The following is a 12,103-nucleotide window of genomic DNA, read 5'->3' on the forward strand; positions in this document are numbered from 1 at the left end:
ATTGACTCAGCCTGCCCTTGAGCAATTAATATTTATTTAGATGATTTTATCTGACTTTATTTGTGTGAAAAATATTCTGTAATTGTGTGCACATAGTTCCTGAGTTTGTCTTGGCTGGTGGACTCCCAAGTATTTTAATTGTCTACAGTTATTTTAAATGAAATTTCTCTATTTTTTTCTGCTGGACTTTGTGGTAATATGTAGATATGCTTATGATTTATTTATTTGTTTTTTTATCCTGTGACTTTGCTAAAGTTCTTAATTATTCCAACTAAATTTTTAGTTGATTCTCCAAGTATACCATCCTATCATCTGCAAAGAGTGATAGTTTTATTTCCTTCTATTATTCCTGCTTATTCTAATCCCTTCAAATTCTTTTTTTCCCTCTCATTGCTATAGATAGTATTTCTAATACAATATTGAACAATACTGGTGATAATGACCATCCTTGCCCATTATCTTATTGGGAAGGTTTCTAGTCTATCTTCATTACAGATAATACTTGTTGATAGTTTTAGATAGATACCATGTATCATTTTAAGGAAAGCTCCATTTGTTCTATGCTTTCTAGTGTTCTTAATAGAAATGAGTGTTGTTTTATCAAAAGCTTTTTCTGAATCTATTAAGATAATCATATGATGTATACTGTTTTTGTTATTGAAATGAACAATTATGCTGATAGTTCTCCTGATATTGAACCAGTCCTGCACTCCTGATATAATTACCACCTGGTCACATCATTGTGATATATTATCTGCTTGTTAATATTTTATTTAAAAATTTTGAATCAGTATTCACTAGACAATTTGGTCTATAATTTTCTTTCTCTGTTTTTGCTTTCCTTGGTTTAGATATCAGCACCATGTTTGTGTCATAAAAGAAACTGGGCGGCACATCTTCTTTGCCTATTTTTTTGAAATAGTTTAAGTAGTATTAGAATTAATTGTTTTGTAAATGATAGAATATACTTGTGAATCCATCTGATCCTGGTGATTTTTTTTTCTTAGGGAGCTCTTTGATGGCCTGTTTTTTTTTTCTAACATAGAAGTTATTTAAGTATTTTGTTTCCTTCTCTACTAATCTGGACAATTTATATTTATGAAAATATTCATCCATTTAATTTAGCTTGTTAGATTTGTTGGCAAGTACTAGGCTAAAATAGGTCCTGATAATTGGGTTGTTTTTTTTGGCAAGGCAATAGGGTTAAGTGACTTACCCAAGGTCACTCAACTAGATAATTATTAAGTATCTGAGGTCATATTTGAACTCAGGTCCTCCTGACTCCAAGGTCAGAGCTCTAACCACTGTGTAACCTAATAATTGCTTTTAAAAATATAAATGTTTATTGATTAATTAATTGATGTGTCTCTCCAGCCTCCAAGGTTTTTGTTCCATCTGTTATCCCATAACTGTCATATTTCAAGGGTGCTGTAGGGCAAAGAATTCTAGGTTTCCCTGTCTGTAAAATGAATGGATCAGACTAAATGATCTCAATTCTTTTCCAGTGCCCTGACCATCAGGTGTATTAGATCTAGTTCAAACAGTGCTGGGAGACAGTTGTTAAATTTTCAATTTGAGCATTTACATCTCAGAAATTGCCAAATGCTACATAACAGACCTTAAGCAAGTGATGGAGAAAATTTTAATGATGTTAAAAGTGTTTCCTGTGTATATTTCCCCCAAGAGAGTCAGTAATTGGACATTTACTAGCATACCCCGCCCCACTTGAGATGAAACACTTCAAAGTGACCAAATTCAAAGATCTTTCTTTCCTTAGCCCTAATCTTCCAAGAAGCATTGGACACCAAAATTCTCCTCGATGTTGGCTTCCAATGCTTACTTTTTTTTTGTTTATCACTCTGATCCCAAAATTATATTTTTGCTTAGAGTTAAAAAGGGACCCTAAAATCATTTAATCAAATACCCAGAAGGCCCAATGGATAGAGTACTGAGCTTGGAGTCAGGAAAACCTGAGTTTAAATCCCACCTCAGAAACTTCCTAGTTGTGTGAACCTGGGCAAATCACCTCACCCCTGTCTGCCTCAGTTTCTTCAACTGTAAAATGCAAATCAACTTTTCCCAGGTTGTTATGAAGACCAAATGAGATAATAACTGTATGAGTTCTTAGCACAGTACCTTGTCCTTAGACCCTTCTTCATGGTCGTTCCTTTCTCTTCCCCTTATGCAAAAATCTTCTCTAAAGCATCCTTTATACATGGTCACTCAGCCTTCACATAAAGACCTATATATTTTAGGATTTCTGAGGCATCCTCTTCCATTTCTGGACAGTTTAGGAAGTTGCAGTTGATTCTACCTCTTCAATATCTTTGGAATATACCCTCCTCTGTGTCACTATAAAAATCTACAATAAAGAGAAACTGAGGCACAAAGTTCAGAGCATGATCAATTTATTAGCAAGACTAGCAATTGCCAATAAAAGGGATCCAAGGCTCCTCAGAAGGTAATAAGAGCCACTCTTTTCTACAGTTGAAAGAGTAGCAGTACCAAAAATAGTACAGTGATGCAAGCCAAACTAAGACTATGATTGGTCTGACACAGTAATAAAGAGTGGGTTATACTTGGCTTGATTCAGAGAGAGGAGTTCCCTAACCCTTCCAACACATCCTTTGGAAAGTCTTATAATAGGCAAACATCCTATGACAGATTGACTCATTTCCCCCAATGGTCAGGAAATTTACAGATTTGAGTTAAGGGAGTTCAAACTCCCATAATGAGGGAGCCAACCACTCAACAGTGAACTGACTATTAACACAAAATAAATTGACTAAGGCTTTTAAAAATAATATAAAATAAAGGAGATATCAATTCTTTATTTCTCACTTGCACTCCCACAGCATCCAGTCTAATAATCCTGCTCCCCGGTCTATTGGAGGCAATAGATCTTCCCACTATAGGTGCTTGTTCTTCAGTTTTTCCTGAACAGTTCTCTTTCCAAAGCCCGCTTGCAGTTGTTCCCTAAGGTCTGCCAAAGAAAGTGCAAACTCTCAGGTTGACATTCAAAGTTCTATCTTTCCAGTCCATCTCCCATTTTTACCTATCAGATATTCTATCAAAACTAGTGTAGTCAAATTCAACAAATTCAGTCAATCTTTGCTAATCATCTATTATATTTAAGTCATTTGTACCCTAGGGTACAAATCAAAAATTTTAAAAATGCTCTCAATTAACTTATATTCTCTTAGAAGGAAGTAACATTTATATAGCAAAGTGAATACAAAATCATTTGAAGTTTGGAGAGAGACTAATAACTGGGAGAGGGAGGGGATCAAGAAGGGTTTCTTGTAGGAGGGGGTACTTGAAACATTATATGATATATATATTATTTCATATACATATATTTTCACACAATCACATACATATATACATAAACATCAATCTAAATTACTTTCAAAAAGGAGAGACAGTTAATCACAAGTCATTAGAAAACATCTCATAGAGGAATTAGCATCTGAGCTGTGTCCCTTAAGGAAGCCAGGTGCTTCATGAGTTGGAGGTAAAAAAGGAGTGCATTCCAGACATGGAGATACATCTGTGAAGAGGCCTACTAAAGATCTGAGGAAGGAGATTGGAGCCAACCTCTGATCTTCAGCCATCAGGCCCATGAAGTATCCAGCAAAGGTATTGTCTATTTGGTAGGGAGAGGGAGGAGATTATGAAGATAGCAATGGTGATGTTAATGGTCCAGCCAAGACTGCAAGGGGTGACTCTGATGAGCCAGGACAGAAACTGCCCCACACCCTTTACTTCTGAGACCATAATTGTTGGGAGTGGGATCACTAGGAAACTCTAGCTCCGAAAGACCAGGGAAGGGAAATTGGGCTCTTTGAACCTCACTAGGAGCTGTGGTTTTCCAGTTCAGAAGTTTTAAATCTCACATTGCTAAGATTTGGTGCTGGTTAAGAAATAGGTCAAATAGATTAAGTACATGATATACAGAAGCAAATAAGCACAGTGGCCTAGTATTAGATAAACAAAAAAACTCTGCTATTGAAATAACAACTCATTATTTGAAAAAAAAATGCTGGGAAAACTGAAATCAATCTAGCAGAAAGTAGGTATACCTCCTGTACCTTTCTCTATACTGAGATAAACTCCAAATGGGTACATGACATAGATATAAACAGTGACATCATAAACATATTAGAGAACCAAGGGAGAAAACACCTTTCAGATCTAAAAATAGGGAGAGTTCATTATCAAGAAAAGCATAGAAAAGATCATAGAAATTGAAAGGGACAATTGTTATAATATGAAATTTGAAAATTTTTTCACAGAAAAAATCAATGCAGCTAAAATTAGAAGGGGAAGTATGTAACTGGGAAAAGCTTTGCAACACTCTGATGAAGGGATCATTTAAAAACAATTATTTATTTTTAATTTATCAAATAAAACAAGCATTTCCATGACTTGGTAAAATAAAAAAGATGATTGTATAAGTAATTGTAAATCTATCATGTACAACTTGCTAGTCTTTTAAAATATATAACAAATAGCTTTCTTTTTCCTTTTTTCTTCCCTAGTCCCCTCCCACAAAGTTGGCTACCATTAGATACAAATATGTATATATATATATATATTTAAAATCATCTGTACAAACTTCTATTTATCAGTTCCTTCTCTAGATGCAGATGGTATCTTCCTTCACAAGTCTTTTGTAGTTAATTTGGGTATTTGTAATAGTCAAAATGACTTAGTCACTCAAAGTTGTTCTTAAAACAATATTGCTGGGACAGCTAGGTGGCACAGTGGATAGAGCACTGGCCTTGGAGTTCAAATCTGGCCTCAGATACTTAATAATTACCTAGCTGTGTGACCTTAAGCAAGTCACTTAACCTATTGCCTTAAATAAAATAAAAATTTTTTTAAAACCCAATATTGCTGATGCAGTACAATGTGCTCTTCATTCTCTCATTTCATTCTTTATTATTTCAGGCAAGCCTATCTACATTTTTCTAAAAGCAATGATTTCATCATTTCTTATAAGACCATATACCACAACTTGTTCAGCTATTCCCCAATTGATAGGCATCCCCCGAATTTCCAGTACTTTGCCACTACAAAGAGAGCTGCTATAAATATTTTAAAACATATAGGTTCTTTTCCTTTTTTTTACTAATCGTCTTTGGAAATCGACTTAGAAATGGTATTTTTCTCAATTACATGTAAAGAAAAATTTGCAACATTCATCTATTTTTTTCAATTTTGATTACCCAATTCTCTCCTTCCACCTTCCCTCCCCCAGAAGAAAAGAAGCTTGTTGTAGATAATACATGTGCAATCATGCTAAACATATTTCCATGTTAGAAAAGGATCATTTCCAAGATATATGTGATTCACATATATGGACCTAATTCAAATATATAAGAACAAAAAAGTCCACAAGCACTTTTTCCTCTTATTTATTTATTTTCCAATTACATACAAAGCTAGTTTTCAACAATTATCCTTTTGCAAAGTTTTGAATTCCACATTTCTCCACTACCCTCCCTTTTCACCCCTCTCTTCATGACAGCAAACAATCTGATATAAATTGTACCCTGTAACGTCGAGTTTAATATATTTCTATATTAGTCAAACTCCACATGTACTTATTAAGCTCCCACTAAATGGAAGGCCTTGGGCCAAGTGCTAAGTACAAAAAGAATCGAAGATATTTGTAAGACAAAATGGAGATAATCACATCAAAGAGAATCAAGATTTAAGGATTTTATTTTTTTAGGATCTTAGGAATTTTTATACTTGAAGGAAGTCAGAAAATCCAGGAGCTGATGGGGAAGATGGGCATTCCAGGAATGGGGGACAACCAGTGATGATGTTGGGATTAGGGAAATGGACTGCCTTGTACTAGGAACAAGGAAGGTAGTATAGCTAGATTATAAAGTACGTGACAAAAAAAGACATAAGAAGACTGGAAAGGTGTGGGGGAATCATGTTATGAAGGATTTGAATGCCAAAATCAGTATTTTTATATTTGATTCCTTTTTTTTAGATTCTTCAAGACAATGGGGTTAAGTGGCTTGCCCAAGGCCACACAGCTAGGTCATTATTAAGTGTTTCAGACCGAATTTGAACCCAGGTTCTACTGACTCCAAGGCCGGTGCTTTATCCACTGCTCCACCTAGCCGACCCCTATATTTGATTCTTGAGGTGATAGGGGCCCACCAGAGTTTATTGAATAGAGGGATAATGTGTTCAGACCTGTAAGATCCTGGGTGACCGAGAGGATGGTAGTGCCCATGATATTGACAGGAAAGAGAGAGACGGATATGCGAGAAAGACATTGAGTTCTATTTTTAAAATGTTTAATTTCTGATATCTTTGGAGCATTCAGTTCAAGGTGATCAATAGGCAGTTGGAGATGTGAGCCTGGAAACCAGGAGAGAGATTAGAGCTGACAAGAAGATCTGGGCATCATCCATCCATGGGAACTGATGAAATCAAGTGAAATAGTACAGAGAGGAGAGAAAGGAGCCTAGGATAAGACTCTGTGATACAGCCATAGTTAGTGGGCATGACCTGGATGAAAATTTTGAAAAAGACTGAGAAAGAGCAGTCAGTCAGCAAATAGTCAATTTAATCCAAAGAGGACCCCCAAAGTGATTCTTTAGAGTCATGCAAAATGAAATCCAGCAGGAATAAGGACACAAGCCAACCTATTTTGAATTAAGATGAGATGAAATTATTCCTTTACCTAAAAACCCTTGGAAACACCCAAGGAGGAAAAGCCCAACCTGGCAATGGGTAAATTGGGTAGGTACCAGAAATGGCATGGCAGAGTTCAGATTTTGAGCATCAAATAGTGACTGTTTCATTTGTGTACACTTAATGAGTTAGCTTGTGTCTAGAATGCCACCCAGTGGCTTATCCACAAAAATTACATTCTGAGCAGCTACTTTGAGCTATTACTAGGTCAAAGGATTATATATTTAGAGATGGAAGGAACCTCAGAGTTCTGCCAGTACAATTCTCACCCTTCGTTTTTCTTTTTTTTCCTTTTATTTATTCATTTATTTATTTAACTTTCCCTCCCAGTTACATACAAAAACAATTTTTGATGCTTGTTTTTAAAACTGAGTTCCAAATTTTCTCCTTTCCTCCCTCTCCACCCCACTCCTTGAGAAGGCAAGCAATTTGATATAGGTTATAAATGTGTAGACTTGCAGAAGCCATGATGTGATAGAAGACATAGACCCCCCCCCTCACAAAAAAGAAACCTTAGGAAAATTAAAATTTAAAAATAGTGTGCTTCAAACTGTATCTACACATCATCAGTTCTTTCTCTGGAAATAGATAGCATTTTTCAAAATAATTCCCTCAAAGTAGTCTTGGATCTTTGTTTTGATGGGAAGTCATCCACAACTAAGTCACTCACAGCTGATCATCTTACAATATTGCTGTTATTTTGTACATTTCATTTGCATCAGTTCATATAAGTCCTTCCAGGATTTCCTGAGAGCATCTTATTCATCGTTTTTTGATAGCAGAATATCATTCCATCATGAACACAAACCACAATTTATTCAGCTATTCCTCAGTTGATGAGCCTCCCCTTAATTTCTAATTTGATCTACCAGATTATTCCAATTCCAATCCATTTGGTTAAAGCTATTATAAATATTTTTGTACATATAGGTCCTTTCCCTTTTTGTTTTGCTTCTTTTAAATCTCTTTTAAGATACAGACCTATTATGGTTTTTTTCTTTGGTTTTTGCAAGGCAGTGGGGTTAAATAACTTGCCCAAGGTCACACAGCTAGGTAATTGTTAAGTGTCTGAGGTCAAATTTGAATTCAGGTTGTCCTGACTCCAGGATTGATGCCCTATCTACTGGGCCACCTAGCTGTCCCCCCCCCACCCCATTATAGTTTTATTAGGTCAGTACCAAAGGTTTTATAGCCCCCTGAGTATACTTCATCTCTCATTTTTCAGATGAAGAAACTAAAGCACAGAGATGAGATTTGCCCAATATCATCCAGCCAATAAATGCAAAAGTCCAGATTAGAATCCAGATTCTCTTGCTTCAAAGCCATCTTTTTTTCTATTCCACCATGTTGGCGCTGTGAAACCTTGTCTTCCCTATGCCAACACAAAAGGAAGTATTTCAGTAATTAGCCTGGAAAGGTAGGTGGAATCCAAATAATAGAAAGATTTGAATACCACCCTAAGAACTTCATGCTTTATTCTAGAGGTAATAGACAATTCTTGAAAATTTTTAAGTAGGGGGTGATAATAGTCAAGTTTTAGTCTTAGGAATGTTAATTTTTTTTTTTTATGGAGGCTGTATTAAAAAAAAGGAAAGAGTGGAAGCAAGGAGACCCATTTGAAGACTCCTGAAATTATCCAGTGAATGCCAACTAGGGTTTGGAATGGAATAGAAATTATATAAGTGGAGAGAAAAGAATGGAGATTATTGTTGTTAGAGATATTGTGGAGATAGAGCTGAGAAGACTTGACAGTTGGTTAGAAGTGGAGCAATGATCCAGGAGACAAACATGACTGGCTGACCAGGAAACCATCACAACTTTCTTTTTTTAGAATTTAATTTTTTAATTTTAAGTTTTTAAACATCCATTTTTACAACTTTGAGTTCCCAGTGCTTGTCCTCCCTCCATCCTTTCCCTTTCAGGAAGAAGGTAAGCAATATGATACCCATTATGCATCCTAGTTTTCAAATGTGTATTATAGTCTTCCAATTCTGAAGAATAATTCCACTATTTCACCTATTGAAATCTTATTCCCATTCTTCGAAGTACATTTTCAATGACACCTCTTCCATGAAGTCTTCCTTCATGACCCTGAGTGTAAAAGAACATCTTTTGTTAGCTCCCATTGTGGTTTTTTTTATTTCTAACACTTTGTTAAATGATGCCCTAGAAGACAGTTCTGGAATTGGTCTCTGTTTCATATGCTTTAGATATCTTAGGAGCTGTGACTCATATTAGGAGCTGTGACTCCCAACTTGATGGGAGATCTCAGAGACTAACTCCAGAAGACAGAGAGGTGAAGAATGAGTAGGACAGAGATGGATCAGGAGAGGCAAGGCAAGGACTTTTCTTTTTTCTTTTTTTTTTTAGGTTTTTGCAAGGTAAATGGGGTTAAGTGACTTGCCCAAGGCCACACAGCTAGGTAATTATTAAGTGTCTGAGGCCAGATTTGAACCCAGGTACTCCTGACTCCAGGGCCACCTAGCTACCCCCAAGGCAAGGAGTTTTCAAAGAAGAACTGGAAATCATTTTTGGAGCCAGGCATGTGAGGGGAAATCAGTTTTTCACTCCCAAAATATGCACTTTCAATCCTTGGACCTGCTAGGAGTGGGCTCCCCTGGGTGAGATCAGTCCCTTCCTTATTGGCTGAGCCAAGGTGTTTTATTTTGCCTCCATCTGTACTTCCTTTACTAGCCTGCACTCTTCAGTGTATTCAGATTTGCATAACTTCCCTGACTTTTACTTATTGTTTTGCTTAGATGAATGAATTTATTCAAATCGGTAACTATGATGACCTTTTAATAACCAAAATTTAGAGGGACTAGGGAAGTTGGATTGGCAATGTTCATTTATTGCCTTGCTCTTGAGAGCAACTAGGGACAATGCCCTTTATTTTGAACACTGTCCTCTTAGACTTACAGATAGTTGTGTGTGATCTGTAGTTACAATTTTTGCTCAATCCTCTATTAAGATGAGCAAGAGAAGATTTTAGAATCCAGCCATGATCATATTATTTCTAAAAAAGGTGAAAACAACAGGGTCTTTCCTCCAAGGGGGGGCCAGACCCCTGAATAGATATCTAAATCACACTCGTCTGCATTTTATGTATTGACAAATCTTACATTCCTATTTTTCTTATGGCCCTTGCCTTGTTTTATAGTTCTCAGATAAGAAGTATATATGTATATGAATATAAACATATAAACACATTTATGTCTACATACATATAAACATGTATATATATATATATATATATATATATATATATATAGAGAGAGAGAGAGAGAGAGAGAGAGAGAGAGAGAGAGGGAGAGAGAGAGTTGGTTGATTCTTGTCCTTTGTTATCCAAAAAGACTAAAGTGACATCACTATGTTTGAGACATAATTAATTATAGTGTGTCCGGCTGTGACTAAGCAGCCCAATACGAGCTCAGAATGCTCTACCACAGGTCAGACACACACACACACACACACACACACACACACACACACACACACACACACACACACACACATATGGACCGCTAGGTGGCACAATGGATAAAGCACTGGCCTTAAAGTCAGGAAGCTGGGAGTTCAAATCCAGCCTCAGACACTTGACACTCACTAGCTGTTTGACCTTGGGCAAGTCACTTAACCCTGATTGCCACACATCCAGGGCTATCTCCAATAGTCCTGATTCATGTCTAGCCACTGGACCCAGATGGCTCTGAGGGAAACAGGTCAGCACCCATAACTCACATCCAATCCATGTGCTTGGCATGGCATCACCTCCTTGATGTCACGGTCTTCTTCGAGGATGAAGGACAAACATCCTCATCCTCATCATCCTCATCCTATATGTGCACATTCAGAATTAGAAGGGACTGTACAAAGCCTTAGTCCACCTGGCGTCCCATTTTGAAGGTGAGCAAACTGAGAGCTCAGGAGCCTTGCCGGTTCACAGAGGTTGTAGGTTGTAACCCTATGTCCTCCAAGCTTTCCAACCTATCTCCTCCAAAGAGAAAGCCAAAGTTTCAAACTCCAAGGGGCTTTCTGCGACCCCGACAATCTTCTCCCTTTCTCTACCTCCCCTGCTCGTCCCGCCCCACCTTCCTCTCCCCGCCCCCATCCTGTCCCTTCCTCCCTCAAGGGTAGGGCTATCCTTTTGTTTCTTTAGAAGGTGGAGTCTTTGGTGAGGAAGGCCCTGGTTCTTGGGCCCCTGGAGGAGTCTGGGCAGGACCAGCCATCTCTTCACCCAGCCCTTGGTGGAAGCACAGATTAGAAGCCAAATGTGGAGGGATACTCAGCATGATGATTGGTTTGCCCACAGGAAAATAGACCAATAGGGAAAAAAGAGAAAAAAGGGAAAAAAGAAAAGAAAATAGACCAATGGAGAGCTAGCGCCACCCCCAACCTGTCCAGAGCCCCAGCCTGTCAGTTTCCTAGAGGACTGGAGAGGCCAGGTAGGCTGAAATGAGGCGAAGGGGTAGAATGGGGCTGGGGCTCGGGGGGACGTGGGGAGGGGGATGGTAGCGTGTGGGGTCCAAGGGGGCAGGTGGGTGGCATCTCCGCAGATTCTCCTTCCTCCCACTCCCCCCTTTGCTCCTTCTGGACGCCTGGTGACAGTTGCTATGGAAACACCCCCTTCAAAAAGCTCCCCCGGAGCTTCATCGTCCACCCCCAGACCCCCGGCTTGGCTCCAGCCTCTGCTTCCTCCCCCTTCGGCTTGCAGCCTGTGTCTCTGGCTGCCTCTCAGCTCCATCCCCCCCCCTCACCATTCGTCTTTCTTCCCTTCTCTCACCCCCCTTTCCTCCATCTCTTGCTCCTTTTTCTCATCCCCCCCTCCCCATTTAGTCTCCCCTTCTCTCCCTCCCCCTCACCCCCATTACCCCGGGGCCACTGGGCCTTTCCCCCTCTAGCGGCCCAGGCTGGGGCAGGGGGCGGGGCTCCCCGGCCATCTCCTCGCCCCCAGCCCCCTCCCCTTCCTTGGTCTCCTCCCTCTCCTCCCCCTTCCCCTGGTTCGTCGCCCAGGCCCTGCGGCCGGGTCCGGCCTTCCCAGGGGACCCAGGAGTTCCCCCCCAGGAGCCCCAGGTGTTCCAGCTGCTCGAGGCTAAAGGTGATTGAGAGAGATGGCTTGGGGTGGGGGGCGCGGAGGGCGCCCAGCAGGTGGAGGGGGAGGGGCCGAGAGGCGGGGCCCTCGGCGGCGGCGCTGGGCTCTTTGTCTCCCTTAACTCCTTCAGGGCAGCCCCCCCTTCGCCCCCTCCCCCCCAGCAGGTGTCTGGAATCAAAGTGGGGGTGGGGGCGCTGGACAGCCCCCTCCCGGGAGCACATCCGATCGCCCTGACTCGAGTTGGAGGCTCCCCCTTCCCTAAGATCTCCATGTGCCGGAGTAGAGGCA

General features: G+C 39.6%; 1 protein-coding gene across 3 annotated transcripts in view; it reads right to left on the reverse strand.

The window, feature by feature from the left end:
- Positions 1-8,591: 8,591 nt before the first annotated feature.
- EVI5L (ecotropic viral integration site 5 like) overlaps positions 8,592-12,103 on the reverse strand; it is a 73,966-nt gene continuing 70,454 nt past the window's right edge. For all 3 annotated transcript variants that reach the window (XR_012472187.1, XR_012472189.1, XR_012472190.1), the window contains 2 exons: positions 10,465-10,559; positions 8,592-8,814 (listed from right to left, as the gene is read on the reverse strand). The gene's annotated coding sequence lies outside the window, so the exon portion shown is untranslated. The remainder of the gene's footprint in view (positions 8,815-10,464; positions 10,560-12,103) is intronic.

This window comes from Macrotis lagotis, chromosome X, assembly GCF_037893015.1.
Source record: "Macrotis lagotis isolate mMagLag1 chromosome X, bilby.v1.9.chrom.fasta, whole genome shotgun sequence".
Taxonomy (NCBI): Eukaryota; Metazoa; Chordata; class Mammalia; order Peramelemorphia; family Peramelidae; genus Macrotis; species Macrotis lagotis.